The sequence below is a fragment of the Lissotriton helveticus genome, chromosome 9 (genome assembly GCF_964261635.1).
Source record: "Lissotriton helveticus chromosome 9, aLisHel1.1, whole genome shotgun sequence".
NCBI lineage: Eukaryota > Metazoa > Chordata > Amphibia > Caudata > Salamandridae > Lissotriton > Lissotriton helveticus.
Genome location: NC_136070.1, coordinates 496,546,838 through 496,564,342, shown reverse-complemented (window position 1 = coordinate 496,564,342; position 17,505 = coordinate 496,546,838). Strand labels below are relative to the sequence as shown.

The following is a 17,505-nucleotide window of genomic DNA, read 5'->3' as shown; positions in this document are numbered from 1 at the left end:
CCTAATTGTTAACCACCGCTATTCGAGCGGGTCCGGTTCCCGGGGTGGGCTCTTTCAGCAGCAGACATCTCGGAGTGGGGTAGTTGGTGTTTGTCTGCTCGGGCGCCATCTTCAGGGAGCGCTTTAGTGCGCAGAAGCACACAGGGGATGCCTATTTAAGGCGAGCTGCTTCAGGGTTAGCCCTGACTGACATTTACATCGCTGCCTAGCGCTTCGTGCGCACACCGCTTTTTTGCATTTTAAAACGACCTGGTTTATTATTTTATTTCTTCCTCAGTTATTTGCCTTGATTTTAATCTCTGCCCTCTCACCTGCATCCTAATTGTTAACCACCGCTATTCGAGCGGGTCCGGTTCCCGGGGTGGGCTCTTTCAGCAGCAGACATCTCGGAGTGGGGTAGTTGGTGTTTGTCTGCTCGGGCGCCATCTTCAGGGAGCGCTTTAGTGCGCAGAAGCACACAGGGGACGCCTATTTAAAGCTCCCTGCCTAGCGCAGCGGGATCGCGCAGCGGGATCGCCTCTCGCGTAGCCTGAGTCGTGCCAGAGTCCTGCCCGTCTGCGCCCGTCCGCGTCAGACCGGGCCAGACTGCGCTTAGGGACTCTGATTTACAGCTATGCCTACTCCTGCACCTCAGGCTGTACCTATGATGTCCTATACGGGTGAGTTTTTGCGATCACTACGCCCTCCTAATTTATCCTGCTCTTGTTGTTCCTTACCGACCCATAATTTCAACTGTGGAGGTTGTACTTTTCGTACGGGTAAAATGTCTACCTGTAAGGCCATGAAACCGGTCCATTCGCGTGGTCGCAGAAGGACAAAGGTACCTCCTGCTAAACATCCTATTCTCCAGTTCTGGAATATTAATTGCCGGTCGCTACCTAAACATAAATCAAATATTTTTGATTTTTTGGTCGCTGAGAAACCTGATGCTCTGTTCCTAACGGAAACCTGGCTTCATGGTAGTTCCGGCCCGGATATTGCGTGTGCCGTCCCTAGCAATTATGTCATATTGAGACAGGACAGAGACTCTGGGAAAGGAGGAGGTATTGCTATAATTTTCAAGTCTTGTTACCTTTGCAAACTTAAAACTTTCCCTCTTCCTGGTTGTGAGGCAGCGCTTTTTAAACTTGCTATTAACCCACAATTTACTTTATCTGGCCTTTTGATATATCGCCCTCCCGGCAATGCCCATACCTGGATATCCGTGCTCACCAACTCTATAGCTCCTCTACTTCTTAAAGCCGCAAATTTTACTATTCTTGGCGATTTAAATTTACATCTTGATGACACTTCTTGCGCCTTAAGTAAGAGTTTTTTAAGTGATTTAGAGGTATTGAGCCTGATGTTGTGCAATTCGGGTCCCACTCACTCGGCGGGGCATCAATTGGATCCAATTCTTTCCAATCTTTCCTTTGACTGCTCACAGAGTGCTCGTCCTTTGGACTGGACTGATCATTTCGCAGTCCACTTCGCCCTATCTGACATCAAACTGCCTATTTTGAGTAGACAGGGCAAGGGCGAACTAGTCCATAGATGGGGTAAACTAGATATTTTGAAGTTTAACCAACATCTCTTTGATACTCGTCCTTTAAATGACGAAGCCCCTCTTAAAGACCTGAATTTGGCAGTTACATCTTGGCTCACGAATGCTGTAAACATCGTGCTTCCCCCTACTCCGAGACTTTCCAAACTCCATCGATGTCCGGCCCCATGGTTCTCGCCCGATTTAAAGGTTCAGAGAACTAATTGTAAGGCCTTGGAAAGGAAATGGAGGCGCACTTACTCTGCTTCTCGAAAGATCGCTTACAAAGAAGCATTGAAGGGATACCATTCTAGGTGTAAAGAGGCAAGAGCTACATACACGACAAATATAGTGTCGCAAGCTCAGAATTGCCCTCGCACTCTATTTGCAGTGGTTAAAAAATTGACTGGTGCTGATACTTTACCGACCCCCCCAGTCTTGGAAGAAGCCCAATGTAATTCCATTGCGGAATTTTTTATCGCCAAAGTTGAGCGTATTAACAACTCCATGAGTGCCTCTAACACAGCAACTCAGTCTCAACTGGGGTGTGCGACTATGACTGTACCTCTGTCTCTAGGGGCAAAGATAACTAACTGGCTTCTGTTTGATGATGACTCGTTCCTCGCCTGCCTGAACAGTGTAAGATCTGGTTCACCGCGTGATCCGGTGCCTGCTAAAATCCTTAAGTTGCTCGATTTTGAGTGTCGGCGCCCTCTTATGAGACTTCTTAATACCTCCCTGAGTGAGTCTCGTGTGCCACAGGACTGGAAGCATGCGATGGTGGTCCCACTTCTGAAAAAGGCTGGTGCGGACACATCAAACCTTGCCAACTTCAGACCTATTTCTTTGCTGCCTATCTTCTCAAAGATACTGGAGAGGCATGTTAACACGCAGCTTTCTCTTTTTATTGAAAATCAGGGCTTTTTACATCCATCCCAGTCCGGTTTTCGAGCTCACTATTCTATTGAGACTGCATTACTAGGGGTAACGGAGAGACTTCGGCACGGTATCGATCGCGGTGAAACTTCTGCTCTCATCCTTCTGGATCTGAGCGCAGCGTTCGATACCGTGTCCCATTCCATCTTATTAAATTCTCTCCGTTCCCTTGGAATAGATGGCCCCGCACTTGCTTGGTTTGCCTCCTTTTTAAGTGAGCGCACATTCCAAGTTTTCTCTCAGAAAGCTGCATCCACGATATGTTCATCGGCGTATGGTGTCCCTCAGGGGTCTATTCTCAGCCCGCTGCTATTTAATATCTACATCAAACCTCTCGCTACCATCGCAGAGGAAGCCGGGCTGACTATTTTTTCATACGCCGATGACACGCAAATCGTTTTTTCCCTCTCCAGCACTGAAGATAACAGCGTGTCTGGTTTGAAAATTGGTTTGTCACTTGTGGCTGAGTGGATGCAGAGGCATCTCCTCAAGCTTAACGGTGATAAAACCGAGATCATTATTTTGGGGAAACAGAAAGATCTCTGGGGCCCTCAACACTGGCCCAGCACTATGGGTCCTACCCCTCTACCAGTCCAGGTGGTACGTAACCTGGGTTTTCTCATAGATGATAGACTGTCTATGAGGCAACAAGCCACCAAGGTGGCGGCCATCTGTTTTACTACCTTACGATGGCTCCAAAAAATTCTCTGGATGTTGCCTCATGCCGCTAGGAGAACCGTAGTCCAGGCGTTAGTAACATCTCGCCTGGACTACGGTAATGTTCTCTATCTTGGCGCAGATGCCGCGACTGTCAAAAAATTACAGGTCGTACAAAATTCATCAGCTCGTCTCCTTTGTAATATTCCGAGGAGGTCTTCGGCTGTGCAGGCTCTTCGCGATCTCCATTGGCTCAAGATCTCGAGTCGAATTAAATTCAAAGCCTTATGCTATCTTTTTAAAATCAAACAGGGTTCTGCCCCATTGTATCTACAAAGTTTAGTCCAACCCTATAGGCCCCAGCGTACTTTGAGATCATCGGCCAATTGTGATTATGTTATCCCCAGATTTAAGCTAGTGAAGATGGGTGGAAGATCCTTCTCCCATCTTGGCCCCAAGTATTGGAATGCCCTGCCCGTTGCCCTGAAGACCGAGACCAACATGCTCTGTTTTCGAAAAAAACTGAAGACCCTACTCTTTTAAACTAATTCCCTGTAGCTCTTGTTGCTAAATTCAGCTGTGTCTGATGTCAGTTTTCTTCTTCAGTCTATCCCTTGCGCCGGGAAACCCACTGCGGGTAGCTGTTGCGCATTATAAATTTTAAATAAATAAATAAATAAATAAACAGATCACAAGAAAACTTATAATCTGGCAGATGGCCGGAGGCAAGGTTTGGTGGTGTGAGAGTGAGAGGGTGGCATGCCGTTCCGCTCCCACACTGCCAAACTCATAATCAGGCCCTAAGTAACTGGGTGATACTTTCATCACCTCACTATATAGATCGTTGTTCTATGGAATCTAATTGTTCTAATACAGCCTTTTCCTTCAATATTAACGTATGTTCTAGCTACCCTTCTCCCTCTTGTTTCGGCACCATCCTATCCTCATTTCCCCCCAAACTGTCCCTACTGTCCCATTATTTATTCCTTCATTACATCTTAACAACCATGGCCAGAACATCACATCATACCAGTTCCTACCTCCACACCCCCTCATTCATTTTCCATTATTCGGTCACTGGCCTCAGTATGAGCTAAAACCTTATCACCATCCCTGAAATTGCCAGCATTATCTTATTGACTGGCACAACATGCCTCCTGTTTGCTCTTTCTCCACCTATTTCCTTCCCCTGACATCACCATACATTGGTACATCTTCACTTCTTTCCTTTCATGATCATTGCTTCTTTGATGGTCATACCATCACCACTTTTTTCCTTTGTTTAATTTTATCCTCCTCCATCTGGCAGCCATGCCTTGTACCCACAGCAGGGCATAGTGGAACCATTGTCATGGGTGTGGAAGGTGGGGTGGCTTCTATGTTTCTCCACCGATCTATTTTTGTAGTGAGAAAGACGAAGCACCAAGGTGCCGTAATTGTAGCAGTGTATACAGTGGTGGAGAACAGTTCCCAAACTTTTAATTCACACTTTGTGGTAGAGCAGCCGTGGCACCAGTAGCGGCCGGTGGTGGGAGTGCTGCGGGCAGGGGAGGAGCTGGGTGGGGGAAGTAAACTATGGAATACTGCCCAACAGAGGTAAGTAAACAAATAAATAAATAAAACAAATTTCATTGCATGCACTGCATTGCCAAATTTGATGCAACAAAATTCATTTTATTTATTTATTTGTTTACTTACCTCCATTGGGCCGTATTCCATAGTTTACTACACCCACCCTGCTCCCGCCCCGCAGCACTCCCACCACCAGCCGCTACAGCGTGGCCCGAGCAAGTAAGAGCGGTGGGGCAAGTTGGGGGGGGGTTTAGACAAAAGATGACGAGAGAAAATTGATTATTTATTTAATTTTCCCTTGTTGTCACCTGCTGAAATACCCCTCCCTAACCCGACCCTACCGCCCCACCGCACTTACCTGCACGGGCTGCGGCTGTGGTGGAGACTTCAGCTCCCCCACATTCTGGCTGTTGCTTCTGCGTGAGTTGCTGCACTCAGGGGTATATCTTAGAGTAAAGAGCAGCTTCTACAGACTATCCTGATTTACTGGTTGTAGTCTGCGGGAAATGTGAAGGGTCCATATGGCCTCAGAGCACGTTAGAGTTGCAAATTAGCGTGCCATTTCCATGGACGTCAACTCAACAAAATGGCTGGGGTAGCGGAAGTGAAATCACATGCCCTTTGACCTTCACTTTCACTCACACTCACTCTTACATACACTCTTTATGAGGTAGCACTTACACAATAGACATTTAAAAGCATGTTGTTATTCACCTCAGCTCCCAAAGAAGGTCATGTTGTTCCTAATTGTGCTCCATGTTGTATGACACTAATAGTTTCTAATGTAATATTATTCACTATCAGTGTAATAAAAAATTACTGAAAACAAAGCGAGTGGAGCCCCAACCAACGTCCGTAAGGACGAGCTGTCTCTGTAATCCTGGCACTGATAGTGCCACCTCTGAGGCCAGGGGTAGCAAAGTCAGTGCCAGGGCTCACAAGGGGCAAGCTAGAGGGTCGCAGCTGCGACCTCTGCCGACCCTTGAATGACGTCCATGGCCATTCCGTTCTGCAACTCTTTCTTTGCATTGTATCTCGTAGATTTCAATTACATAACAGATTGCCGGGGTTTCCTTTTCCTCCTCACATTATTGTCTTTTTGACATGATGTGTGGAGAGATAGCGCCTGTCAGACGTCGGTGCTTCCTTGATGCTTAAAATGCAGTTTGTGAGCTGAGGTTTACACGCACTATGTAAGACATGATGAAAACCAGCAGGGAGGTTCTAAGTAAAACAGTTGAGAGATGGGGCGAGTCTGACAAATAGATGGTGGAACCAGCACTACGGAATAGGTTATGCTACATTAATAGTTGTTTCCAAGGTTGAAAACTGTCCTTTTCAAATTATATTCGTTTTTTATGTTCTGCGGATTGAGATCTTAGTCAATGCTCCAGGACCATCCCAAACATGAGGTACACCGACATGTTTGTGTTTCCGTGTGTTTTGTGCGTGCGTTTACATGCGCATGTGTGTTATTTTTACTTGGTTTAACAAATTTATTCGGTGTATTGAAACATCCATAAACCACTAACTTAATAAAAAAATAGAATAAAAAAATACAGATTAAATAAATGCAGAATGTTACAAGACAAGTACAATCAGGCTGTTGTGATACTATTTGTCTTTTTCAATAGCCTCACTTCTGCATTTAAAGATTTCCCTACATTTGCTCATGCATAGGTTTTTCATAACATAAAACGAGATTGGTAAACTGATTTGCAGGTTGCTAAACCCGAAGAACCAAACTGTCCTTACTTGTACTTACAATCTGAGGCAGGAGCAGACAGAGCACCACATCATGACCATGTAGCCCATATCTGCTTCGGGAATTCAGCTTCAATCTCTACTACTCACATTTTGGCTATATCAATGCTTTTAACCCAGTACAGCGCTCCACTGACTTTGGATTAGATGTATGCTGTACACAAATCTTACATACAATCATGCAAAGTGATTTGCACAGAATCACCCACATTTTCACTCATTAGCCCAAAGCCAGGACTAGATGAATTATGAAAGGAATATTTTTAGTTGTCCGAGAGTAGAGGCAGCATTTACATTTTCGCCGTTACCGCCTACTTGCTTCCGTTTTTCCAGTCATTATGGTAGTTTGTGTAGCATATTTTAGCAGCGGCCGACTTTTTCAAAATCCAGTTATTTCAGCCTGTTATCATGTGTAACATAAAGGTCCATGATCATAAGCAGCGTGTGAATTCCAGGAGTTGTGTTTACACTTCGTCCCCCATCGCCAGTGCTTTAAATGGGCCGGTACTGTCTGGTACAAAGTACCAGCACTTTTTTTTTTTTGAGAGGGAGAGTAGCTCCACTTCTCAAGAGGGACGTAATACTTTTATTTGGCGAGTACTGGCCTTTCTCAGAAAAAAACAGGTATTCTGGTACAGGGTACCTGCACTTCTATTTTTCCATTTCAAGCACTGCCCATCGCATATAATTCTGCCAGATGCAGAAATGACGAATTTTGGATGATCAGGACAAAGGGCTTTGAAAGAAGCCCAAAGGCAAAACTGGGTGTGGCATAAACTAATCAGCTAGCTTAAACTAACAGCAGGACATGTGGTTTTTAGGCCGACATACTGCTTTTAGATTTTCCAGGATGCATAAGGTGCCTAACAGCCTCTGCTATGCACAGCCCCTCAATGCAGCCCTTCCTCTCTGCGCGCAGGGGGCTAGTCAACTTTACACAGAGCAGGGACCCTGCAGGGCTCTGCGGCGGTAGGTATGGTCAGGCATTCTCCAATGCAGCGTGTTCCTGCTTTCATGCAGCTCCCAACCCTTACATAAAATAACTTGACATCATACCCTCTTATATACCTGGTTCATGCACTTGCACTAGGACTCATCATACCAACATATATATTGAAATGATAAAGAAGAGGGGACGTTCTACAAGTTCTTTAGGGTGAGTTGTGGATTTATTAACCAAGCACCAAGGAGTTAATCCGAAGTGAAATCAGGGCATAAGTCCTATAAAAAGAAGTGGGAGGACTGACCAAGTAAGACAATATGCAAATGACCTCATGACGTCACGACGTAGCGCTATAAAAGAAATAAAATAGTGCTACTCTGTGACATTTACATTTAAATGTAATGTTCCAGGTGGCCCCCAGTCAGCATATACAATAAAAAGGAGGCCGGATGATCCCTTAACTTCGGCCCAGGTGACAAAAGGCTCCCTCGCTGCCTGCACGTTGCTGCTGGGAATGGAAAGCAAGCAACGTGCAGGTGCTGCTGAACGTGTCCCTGTGTCTGAACATTACACCGGGACAAGTTCAGCATATTTCTGTGGGGCCCAACTTCTTAGCAGGGGGGACGGCGTCCACCCTCTTGAAAGAATGGGGGGACGCCGCGTACCTGCGTGTACCCCCGACTCGAGCCCTGAGTGAAATTAATTCATTATTTGATGTACCAAGTTGTTATGCCGCATAATTATGCATTTGTTCATTGAAAACATATGGCATAAACAAGGCTCAGAAAATCCATAGATATATCAAACATTAAAATGGCTCATTAGTGCGACTTGTTTGTCCTTGAGATCTTGTTTCATAATGTAGTCCATACTCTCAATTAGAGCTAAATAAGGATAGGGAAACCAAATTATTTCCAGGGAAAAACTGATGACTTTACAACAGATTAGAAAACGAATCTGCCAACATAGCTCACACATACACCTCATTAATATGACAGCAACTTTGGTGAGCCACTATAAGGAATCTGGATATTTGCATCAGACCCATGAGATGGTTGGTCCTTGCGAGAATTCAGATGAGAAAAGGGGGGGCAGGGGTGGGGGGGGGGTGGTGTGACACAGAACCACAAAAACATGCCCTGGAATCACGTTATGTTCTGAAATGTGATACTGTCAGCAGGACCGGAATGTGCTGGAGGAAATATTTTATCTGCTTTGTGCTTAAAGTATACATCAACTTTTTTCAGTTCATCATGTCTGTGGTGATTATATCAAAGATACTTCATTTATATACATTTGTTATCTTACACACCCTTGAATACAACTCTTTGGATATAGGGACTCATTACTCTAGGCCTAAACACGTAGTAAATGCCTCCGCTAGTTCCATTGACCCCCTCATATTGCCATTTATTTTTAGTTTTTGGGATGTGGTTCTAACCATAGTCAGTTACCTTTTGTCGTCATGTTGGGCAGGTAGATCTCATACTGAATTAATTTCGCATTAGATTAACTCCTTTGAGAAAAAAAGAAAAATAAGCTGCATGTGAAAATAAAGAAATTGACAATACTTATTCGTGCAATAAACACTCCGAGTCAGAATCCACAGGAACATCTCAGAATCGTGTTGATTTCCATTTGCAATCCTGTTATAAATCCCTTAAAATCCATGCAAGTCATTGCAGGAAGGATATCATTCACAGATGTCCACATTTTACCTAAATCTGTATAAATCACTTTCATAATAGCTAAAGTTTAACCAGGTTTTTTTAGGTAAAATGCAGATGAGCAAAAATGAACCATCCAGGAAACAGCAGCCCCTTTTCCACCGTTGACTTCCAGGTAACATCAGGGAATGGATATTTTTGAAAAAGTAAAGGTTGTCAAACAATCACACATTGTCTCAAAATGTAGCTATTATTTCTGGCACAGATGGGTGCACACTGACATTGGCTAAACACTGTAAGGATGATTTTAAAATAACACCAATACCTACAGTGCCCTAGCAAGTGTTGCCATGAATACATTTATTTTTTGTGGAAAACAAGGAAGCTGCATATCCTGCAGCACCGTAGGGCCAGTGACACATTAGTTCTGTCATTATACAGTGACACAGTACTCCATCATAGTGAATCTATATCCATCTGCACTTCCCATAACCTCACACACAGTGTGCGATATCATCATTCTTACTTTACCTCTTGGCAACATTTTGCAGGGCATTGCATGCCATCCTGATATTCTTGTGGAACTGTTTGGGTTTAGGTGGCACTACTTTTGCTTGACCTTTAGCTGATAAAATGTTGCCCAGATGGTAACCTTGGGAAATTCTGCTCTCCAGATGCTCAGTTAAGGTTCAGTGATATTTCATTCTCCTCTTAAGTGCATATGTAATTTAAGCCATATCTGGATGCCTTGCATGTGTACCTGTGGTACCAAGATCTAATCAATATTCAAAGGCTAACAACTTACACTTTGATACTAGCAACAGGATGCTACATTGGCCTAGGTTGCATGGGTGCTTACGTGGTGCTGTGCAATCTTGCACTGCCCCAGCAGGCTTTTAAATTGGTAAGTAATGTAATGCATCCCCAGTATGTTTTATTCAGAAGTAAATCTTTTTATAATTGTTATCGAATAGTTGTGTTTCTCCTTGTAAAAGGACTAGGAAATGACTTTTGTTCATGGTTATTGTGTTAATTATATTCTTGTCATAAGTACATATATATGATTCTTTAAAAAGAAAAAAATAAACAAAATGGTAATTAAATTTATGCAATGCTTTTAGTTGCTTTGCAATATGTGATCACCCATGCAAAACTTTTATTAATAACCCTTATGGCCTACAATAAAACAAGCAAATGACTGAGCAACTGCTGATAGGAATAGATACTACTGGGAGGGGAATGGTCTCTGCATGGTGTACGGTCAAGGGCCTTCTACCCTTAATGGCCATGGACCTGTTCTGGACCTGAAGGGGTTAACTAGGAGTGCACTTATTTGTTTGACAGTGAACTACCTTCCCTGTCTTTGTGGCTGTGCCCCTTGTTTTGTGAATCAGTAGTTTTGACCAGACTGTTTTATCTGTGTCATTGAAGTGCAGGCCTACTGGGTCACTTGTGTAAAGTTTTGCATCAATGGTTACCCCAGGCGTAGCACTAACATCCCTGTGCATGTTATATGATATGGTTAGATTCCCAGACAGGGGAAGTGTATTGATGACATTCCTGAAGCTGGAGGGAGGAGTTCTAGACACTGAAGTAGGACAGAGGAGAAAGGCCTTCCTTTAGATATTCGAGTTGGTCTTTTTACTGAGAGGGGTTGCTAATAAGTCTTTCTGAGCACTGCCATTTGGCAGATGGTGAGGTGAAGGGCTGCACAGTGTAAAGGATCGTTTAGACGATGCCAGTCTTTTGTCTTTTTTCTCATCACTGTTCAGAGAGGCTTTTCATGTTCAGGTGCAGAAAGCTCATCCCTCTTTCTGCCTCTGTTGTGGGTACCGCAAACTGGAGAAAACTATGCATATGGAGCATAAGGGCTGTGTCTGGAGAATAACATGGAGAGGACTCATGAGAGAAGAACCACCACAAACTAGTTCTGAGAGTGCAGAGAGAGAGGAGCTGCTGACCCGCTTGATATTCTATTTCCAAGTTCTCTTTTACAAAGAAGATATTACCCTGCAGAGTAGTCTGAAAACAACTGTTAGCCCGTTCCGGCGTACGGCTGACAGCCAACTTCCCAGAGCTGAAAAGACATTACCTGGACTCTGACCTGAAAGGAAGAGCTGCCTCCCTGCCCTGAAGCTCCCAGAAGCTCACCTGCCTGTTGAGAGACAGAAGTAGGGTGCCAGATCTGCTGATGGTGAGCCAGAAACATCTGACCCAAGAGCTGAGTCTCCTCTCACCCAGAGAAACTCAGGAAAGCAATCTGCATGTTCCTTGATTAGAGTGCTTTCTCTCCTGCCCTGCAAGCAGGATTCTCCTGAAGTTGTGCCGGAGTGAACTGCAATCCTGAAGTTGCAACCAAGGAGAATGTGCTTCTGCAAAGTCCTGCAGTTATGCTTAAGTGCACTGTGTCACTTCAATACCTTGGAGTGTGCCTGAGCGGACTGAGTTGTTGTGATAAATGAATGACCCTGTACGGACTGCACCTCTAACCCAGCACCATGACTTGAGCTGGGTTTTTAAAGTCTGCAGAAGAGTCCCTCTAGGTGGTCCAGTGACCTCTGACTCCACAGATCACCTCTTATCTCCCAGTAAGGCCAGAAGCAGGCTTTTAATGTGCCTGAGATTTGCTGCAAATCCGCTGCTGCTTCTATTGAGCCTGACCCAATTGCCTCCCAGAAGAGGGGGAGAGAGCCAAATATCTGCTGCTTATCCCTGCCATGGACAGTAATTGGATAAAACTGTGGTAAGGTAAATGAATGATTAGTCCCGCTTCGAACCCAATATCACCGGAGCATCTTTTGAAGTCCCAGGGGGCTGCTGACACCGGGAGCGCATTGGGCCATCGCGAGCACGCACTGGACAGTGCAAACTGCTGTCTGCTGGTGGCTGCGGGGTCGGGAGCACGCGAGCACGGGACTCCAACTCCCAGGAGTCTGTGCATGCCACACCTGTGCACGAGACCGCCCACCCTCTCACCGTACAGTTAAAGCATCTCGTGGAACCCGCTGGCGCGGATCCCGCTTCGAACCCAATATCACCGGAGCATATTTTGAAGTCCCAGGGGGCTGCTGACACCGGGAGCGCATTGGGCCATCGGGAGCACGCACTGGACAGTGCAAACTGCTGTCTGCTGGTGACTGCGGGGTCGGGAGCACGCGAGTACGGGACTCCATCTCCCAGGAGTCCGTGCATGCCACACCTGTGCACAAGACCGCCCACCCTCTCACCGGACAGTTAAAACATCTCGCGGAACCCGCTGGCGCGGGTACAGCTTCGAACCCAATATCACCGGAGCATCTTTTGAAGTCCCAGGGGGCTGCTGACACCGGGAGCGCATTGGGCCATCGGGAGCACGCACTGGACATTGCAAACTGCTGTCTGCTGGTGGCTGCGGGGTCGGGAGCACGCGAGCACGGGACTTCAACTCCCAGGAGTCCGTGCATGCCACACCTGTGCACGAGACCGCCCACCCTCTCACCGATCCGTTATTACAGAGCAAAGGGCCCGCAGCGCGGGACGCGCGCGGGAGAAGCCCGGGACAAGGGCGGGGCCATCTGCGGCCAGAGGAGGCCAGATGAGGTCGGGACGGGGCCATCCCCCTTGGTTTTGATCTAAGAGAGGAGGAAAAAATAACAAAGGTACTGATTTTCTTTGCCTGCCCCCTGCTTTCTCACAGGTCCTTCCCATTTGTCTCCGTAGTGGGCTCGTGGAACTGTCCTATTTATGTGCAGATGATGCTGATATGACTTGCAAGGGGGATACCAGAATATTCTCCCCCCAGAGTGACTTGTTCAGGGGAACGATGGATCATTACATAAAGAGGGTAACGCTCCCTATTGTTAGAGAATTAGAGAGAATAGAGCGATCCCCAGTCATGGAAAGCCTTCCTACTACTTGCTCTCCCTCACAGACCGCTAATGTTGCTAAAAATATATCACTACTGGATGAACTAAACTTAATGTGTAAATCCACGTATGCTCCAGTGGAACCAGACAATGTTCAATTTACTCCCCCTATCCACGCTATAGTAACAACTACTTCCCGATCTAACAGTCATCTTCAACCAACCCATAGCACACAGGTTACTCCCCTTTTAACACGACCAAAAGAAAAATCACTCTCTGCAGTTACCCCTCAGATCATTATTGCTAAAAGGAAGAGAGACGGGGCTAAACAACTGGGGAGTCAGGCCAAACATCAAAAATTAAACCCAAACCCCCTACCGCACAACACTCCTAGCAATGCCATATCGAATGCCCCTATCCATGCTTCTCTAATGGCCTCAATAGAAAGTATGATTAAGTCTATAATATCCCCGCTGATTGACAAAATGGCAAGCTTAGGGGACAGGCTCACGGGTGTTGAAGAAGCGATCACGGCCAACTCACTTCTGGTAAAAACTATGGCAGTATCCACTCAGCCACAGCGCCTAGCCCCCATAGAAACGTTTGAAACCTTCACACAAAGTAAGACCTCCCGCAACCAACTAGCAACCCCACATGTGAAAAGTTTTAATCCTCCTGCCTCAACTGTACGGAGTTCTTACCCTAGAGTAGGGCCAAACAGAGAATTGACATTACATAAAGGAAAAGCCGTCACTCATGATAATATGTTATTTAAAACCGAGCATCTACACTTGCCGCCAGAGGCCGCTACTATTGTGTGTGTCCTTTCGGGGGTACCAGAACTTATAAAGGGGAAACACGAAAGTCATCTGGACCTAAGAAACAAGGTTGTGTTTTGGCTAACCAAAAATAGACCCCTACCACCCAACATCGATGGCACCATACTATGGGGCCGATTAGGATGGCGGACGGAAATGGGTACTGTCCGCCATGGTGGGGGAAATTTTACTCCCGGCTGCGCCGCGGAGAAACCGCGGTTGGGATTAGGATATTCATGTCACGAAACTCCGACCGCGGCGGACGGAACACAACCAACACCGTCCGCGGTGGACGGAACACAACCAAGTCCGTCCGCGGCGGACGGAGTCCAATGAACAACCACTGCCGCGGACGGAAATGACCGCGGAAAATAAAACATGTACCGCCATCCCTGAGAATACTCCGTGGCCGCAATTAGGATAAATCCGCCCGTACAACGGAACTCACAGCCATCCACGTCCGCGGCGGAAACAATGCAACGAGAACCACAGCATCAGGGCGGAAGGCCAACACGCACAACATCCCTAGCGCCTAACAAATGTATGAAAGTGCACCGCAAGTCCTAAGCAAACATACGAACATTGACAAGGCCCCCCCCCCCAGCACAAGCCACCATGACACGTCCCAATTATCCAATAATGCACACAAGTCAACACGCCCACCTACCACCTGACTGCCAACAACCATCGAGACACGACTATAAAAAGACACCCCCACACAACCACAATCCCTTGCACCACAGCATTGCTGCCAGCAAGAGGGCCATTCGAGACACTGCGAACTCACATAAAATCACATAGAAGACACCCACCCACCACCCTACCACACAAACACCCACCACACAAATCCTACACATCACACACCACACACCTGCACCTCCCAACTCACTCAACTCACACACTGAGCACCACACACCATGGCACCCAAAAAAAACCCCAAATTCACGGAGACAGAGTTGCGGGTAATGGTAGATGAAATTATCCGTGTGGAGCCCAACATCTTCGGGGCCCAAGTCCAGCAGACGACCGTGGCGCAAAAGAACCACATGTGGGACAGGATCGTCACTCGTGTGAATGCGTCGGGGACTGTGCCGAGGACCAAGCACGACATTCAGAGGCGGTGGCATGACCTTAAGACCAGGGTCAAGGGCATCCGAGCGAAAAACCACGCCAGAGCCAATCTTACTGGCGGTGGCACACCCCCGGAGCCCATACCCTACACCGATTGGGAGGAGAAGGTGCTGGTGATACTACACCCAGAGAGCCTAGACGGCCTTGACGAAGGAGAAGAGACTGGTGAGTACAAACCAAGCACCACGATCAGCACGACATGGTCAGGCTCACACAACTGAGAAGAAACATCCCCCACGCCCCAACCCATGCACGTCGGACACCAACACACTAACATGTCCATGGCTCCCAACAGGCCCCCATGTTCACGGGGAGGGTGGTGGTGGTGGTGGCGGTGGTGGAGGGTGGGGTGTGTGAGAGGCCCAAACTACAACTCCCAACAGGCCCCCATGTGCACGGGGAGGGTGGCGGTGGTGGAGGGTGGGGTGTGTGAGAGGCCCAAACTACAACTCCCAACAGGCCCCCATGTTCACGGGGAGGGTGGTGGTGGTGTTGGCGGTGGTGGAGGGTGGGGTGTGTGAGAGGCCCAAACTACAACTCCCAACAGGCCCCCATGTGCACGGGGAGGGTGGCGGTGGTGGAGGGTGGGGTGTGTGAGAGGCCCAAACTACAACTCCCAACAGGCCCCCATGTTCACGGGGAGGGTGGTGGTGGTGGTGGCGGTGGTGGAGGGTGGGGTATGTGAGAGGCCCAAACTACAACTCCCAACAGGCCCCCATGTTCACGGGGAGGGTGGTGGTGGCGGTGGTGGAGGGTGGGGTGTGTGAGAGGCCCAAACTACAACTCCCAACAGGCCCCCATGTTCACGGGGAGGGTGGTGGTGGTGGTGGCGGTGGTGGAGGGTGGGGTGTGTGAGAGGCCCAAACTACAACTCCCAACAGGCCCCCATGTGCACGGGGAGGGTGGCGGTGGTGGAGGGTGGGGTGTGTGAGAGGCCCAAACTACAACTCCCAACAGGCCCCCATGTGCACGGGGAGGGTGGTGGTGGTGGTGGCGGTGGTGGAGGGTGGGGTGTGTGAGAGGCCCAAACTACAACTCCCAACAGGCCCCCATGTGCACGGGGAGGGTGGCGGTGGTGGAGGGTGGGGTGTGTGAGAGGCCCAAACTACAACTCCCAACAGGCCCCCATGTTCACGGGGAGGGTGGTGGTGGTGGTGGCGGTGGTGGAGGGTGGGGTGTGTGAGAGGCCCAAACTACAACTCCCAACAGGCCCCCATGTGCACGGGGAGGGTGGCGGTGGTGGAGGGTGGTGTGTGTGAGAGGCCCAAACTACAACTCCCAACAGGCCCCCATGTGCACGGGGAGGGTGGCGGTGGTGGTGGAGGGTGGGGTGTGTGCGACAGGAAACAGAAATGTCTACAAATCAATGTAACCATGTACTGTCCACATTACTGACCTGCTCGATCTTGTCCCTCAGGTGATCGTCAACTGACTGGGGAAAGCAGTACCCGGCCGCCAGCCTCGCCTCCCACACCTACAGGACTCTCTGCCGACGACGACACAGGCAGCTCCGGGGCGGAGGATGGAGCGGGACCAAGCACGCAGCCAGGGCCATCTGGCTCACAGGGACTCCCGGGACCGACCAACGTCGCATGTGTGACTCCCGCGGCACCCGTCTCTGTGATCTGCACAGTCCCCACCACCACCAGTACCACCAGTACCACCAGTACCACCACTACCACCACTACCACGAGCACCACGACTCCTGCCGGTGCCACCCAGCATGACCCAGCGCGCAACGCTGGTCCAACGGCCCCACACACAAGCAGGGTGAGTGGGCCACAAACACAGGCAACGGGACAACTGCCAAGCAGGCGACCCACACACCGCCGGTCAGAGGAGGGACAGCTACCCGAGCCAGTGGCACAGTCCCTACAAGCTCTTGCCAGGTGCCAGGCCTCATACGACCGGTCCCAGGCAAACGCTGATCGTGTTCACGAGGACTCAGTGGACAACACCAACAGCCTGCGCGAGATCTCTGGCATCCTTGGCCAGATGTTGGTGATCATGGGCCAGCAGGCAACGATGTGGAGGGAATGGGTTGCCCGGAACAACCCCCCCCCCCTCCACCATGTGTGTCAGCGCCACCGCCACCGTCACCTCCGCCTCCCCCGTCGCCTCCGCCTCCGCCTCCACCGCCGCCACCACCACCTGAGCCCCTGGCGACGGATGTGGCCCATCACCAACCTGCCCTCCCAGCTGCCTCTGTACCACCTCCGAGACGGAGGGGGCGGCCGAGGCGGGAAGTTGCTGAGAGCAGTGTTGGAGCGCCAGGCACACGCTCCAAGAGGGGACGACCTTGACAATGCCACTGCCTGTGCCAGACATTCACCCTGCAAACCATCCTGTCCCACATAGACAATCATTGCCACTGGTCTGCTGGACTAGCCTGACACCCCCCAATGTGGTGTCAGCACGGACATTTCATCTGCCATTACCTACAACTCCAACTCCCTCCCTCCCACTTACTTGTATATATTCACCAGCACAAAAGCACAACCTGTCAATAAATTGCATTTACTCACACAATGATGTTTTGCCTCCATGTTTATTCACATGATTGCCATCAGATACAGACGTAAACAGGTACAGGGATCATAGTCGCACATGATCATGGCGCTGCGGGAGTGACCTAGAGAAAACCAGAGAC

General features: G+C 48.6%; 1 protein-coding gene across 1 annotated transcript in view; it reads left to right on the top strand.

Moving 5' to 3' along the window:
* Positions 1 to 17,505, top strand: part of PRKCH (protein kinase C eta) — a 667,780-nt gene that overhangs the window by 10,596 nt on the left and 639,679 nt on the right. The window lies entirely within an intron of this gene.